A 2,953-nucleotide genomic window follows, 5' to 3' on the forward strand; every position below is an offset into this window, starting at 1 on the left:
CTCCGGGACTTTATTTGGGCGCGCAAACCGCCCAGAGCCCGTTTGCAATTGCTTGCCAGACCAAAGGACAAGGGGGGTCTGGGTCTCCCAGATCTGAGATAATACAACAGAGCGACTCTGCTAGCGAGAGTCGTTGATTGGCATTGTAATGGCCCACACAAGCAGTGGGTGGAGATGGAGATTGAGGATGGATCCATTCCCCTATTGACCTCCCCGTGACTCCTGTCCTCCCTACCAAAAGACCTCAGAGATCACCCCGTAGTGGAAGCTACGTTGGCTGTTGTGCGAAGGTTGTTCCGCTGCACACACATTGCTCCCCTGCCGTCACCAATGACTCCGGTTATAGGTAATCCAGACTTCCCACCGGGATTTACCAACAAGAAACTGCGACAGTTGACAGTGGTGGGGAAACAGCCTCTGGGAGAGGTGTGGCCCTCGGGAGGGCTCCCGACCACGCAAACTGTCGCCGAGCTTTCTGACCCTCCGCTTGACTTGTTTAGTGCTTATCAACTTCGTCACTTTCTTCTGGCCATACAAAGGGCCCCCTACACTCCTAGAGACCTGACGCCCTATGAATCCATCTGTCACAAAAAGGAACCTGTGCGACACACCCTCTTCCTCCTGTACAACCTTTTAAGTAGTCAGGAGGAAGAGTCGACCCCACCATTTATCCACAAATGAGAGAGGGACTTTGGCATCACATTTACCCCACAACAGATAGGGAAGATCCTGACATTAGTACATAAAGCTTCCATCACAAACCAATATCAAGAATCAGGATACAAGATAGTCTCACGCTGGTATAGAGTCCCATACCTTCTGAATAAAATGAATAGATCGATTCCGGAAGTTGGTTGGAGGTGCAATTCAGATACGGGGACGATGGGACACATTTTCTGGGCATGCCCGGCCTTGAGGAACTTTTGGGTGGAGGTGACCGGGACGATAAAAACTCTCAGAAATGTAAATATCGCAGACAACCCAGCAGCGTGCCTTCTACACTTGACCGAACAGCCTGTTCGAAAATACAAAAAAAACCCTCACGATGCAACTCCTGAACGCCGCCCGGGCCTGCATTCCCACACTGTGGAGGCAGCCTCAGCCCCCATCCAAGGTGCTGTGGTATTCCAAAGTCAATCATATTCTCCGGATGGAAGAATTGACCGCCACCCTTCACAACACTGAAGAGGCATTTAGTGTTACATGGAGGCCCTGGAGGTATTTTACTGGTACTTGAGACTACATTCGGGAGGTGAGCAGCGCCCCTGTCCCAGAAAACGACTGAACATCTAACGTTTACCTACGTAGGCCAAGTCTGCCCTGGGTGGCATTCCCCCCCCTCCCTTTTTGTCTTTATTTTTCTTTTTTTCCCCGCCGCCATCCCCCCCCTCCTCTCTCTCCGTCTTTGCACTCTCTTCTTCCCCCGTCCTCCCTTTTCACTATGCCTTGTCTCCTTACTAGCCTTTGGGACCCAGAAGAACCCCAGGGTTCTGGACACGACCGGCTCATATTGTACTCTGGTTCACATAGGTCATGATAAGCTGGCTCGCTGTGGTCCCAGTTGTTCTCCATGATTACATTTGTCCGAACGGAGCTGCATTAGTTATACTGTACTACATGTCGGAGTTGGGGTTTCTCTCTTTTCTGGATGAAACTCTAGGACTCCCCTCTGAGAACCCAGAGTTATTTGGCTGCCTATTTTTTGTTACCATGTAATTGTGACCCTGAGTCATGCTGTATGGTTGACTGTTATATTTATGTTGTTCTACTTATACTTAATCAAAGAATAAAACAAAAAAAAAAAAATAAGTCAATGCCAACAACTTAAATAAAAAGCCTATGGCATCGAGAAATCCCAGGCGGTCTCCCATCCCGGTACTAACCAGGTCCCAACCCTGCTTATCCTCTGAGATCAAATGAGATTTGGCTCTTTCAGGGTGATGCAGCCATAGTAGATTTTTTCAGGCACGCTCAACCCTCTTGACAAACGCCAAGATGGTCACCTTGGGAAACAAACAAAAAAAACAAGTCAACGCCAACAACATAAAAAGAAGCCTACCGCACCTAGTATTTCCAGGCGGTCTCCCATCCAGGTATTAACAAGGCGCGACCCTTTCTAGCCTCTGAGATCAGCGGAGATTAGGCGCTTTCAGGGTGATGTGCCCATAGGCAATCTCTTTGGGCACTCTCATCCCTCTTGAAAAATGCCAAGATAGTCACCCTGGGAAACAAGCGAAAAAAAACAGGTCAACGCCAACAACATAAAAAGAAGAATACGGCACCTGGTATTCCAAGGCCGTCTCCCATTCAAGTACTAACTAGGCCCAACCCTTCTTAGCCTTTGAGATCAGAAGAGATAGGGTGCTTTCAGGGTGATGCGGCTGTAAGCGATCACTTTAGGCACTCTCAACCCTCTTGACAAATGCCAAGATGATCACTTTGGGAAACAAGTGAAAAAAACAGGTCAACACCAACAACATAAAAAGAAGCCTGCGGCATCTGGAAAACCCAGGCGTTCTCCCATCCAGGTACAAACCAGGCCCAACCCTGCTTAGCCTCTCAGACCAAACGAGATTGGGCGCTTTCAGGGTGTTGTGCCCGTAGGCAATTTCTTTGTGCACTCTCAACCCTCTTGACACATGCCAAGATGGTCACCTTGGGAAACAAGGGGAAAAAAACAGCTCAACGCCGGCAACACAATGAGAAGCCTACGGCACCTGGTATTCCCAAGCTGTCTCCCATCCAGGTACTAACCAGGCCCATCGCTGCTTAGCCTCCGAGATCAGATGAGATTAGGCTCTTTCAGGGTGATTTGGCTGTAGGCACTCTCTTTGGGCACTCTGAAGCCTCTTGACAAAGGCCAAGATGGTCACCTTGGGAAACAAGCTAAAAAAAACAGGTCAAAGCCAACAACATAAAAAGAAGCCTACGGCATCCAGTATTCCCAGGCGAT

The 2,953-nt window shown here is 49.1% G+C and overlaps 1 pseudogene; it reads right to left on the reverse strand.

The window, feature by feature from the left end:
- Window positions 1-2,705: 2,705 nt before the first annotated feature.
- LOC144000239 (5S ribosomal RNA) lies at window positions 2,706-2,824 on the reverse strand (annotated as a pseudogene).
- Window positions 2,825-2,953: the final 129 nt, after the last annotated feature.

This window comes from Lithobates pipiens, unplaced genomic scaffold, assembly GCF_037356315.1.
Source record: "Lithobates pipiens isolate NorthernLeopardFrog02 unplaced genomic scaffold, aLitPip1_a1.2 Scaffold_191, whole genome shotgun sequence".
Classification (NCBI taxonomy): Eukaryota; Metazoa; Chordata; class Amphibia; order Anura; family Ranidae; genus Lithobates; species Lithobates pipiens.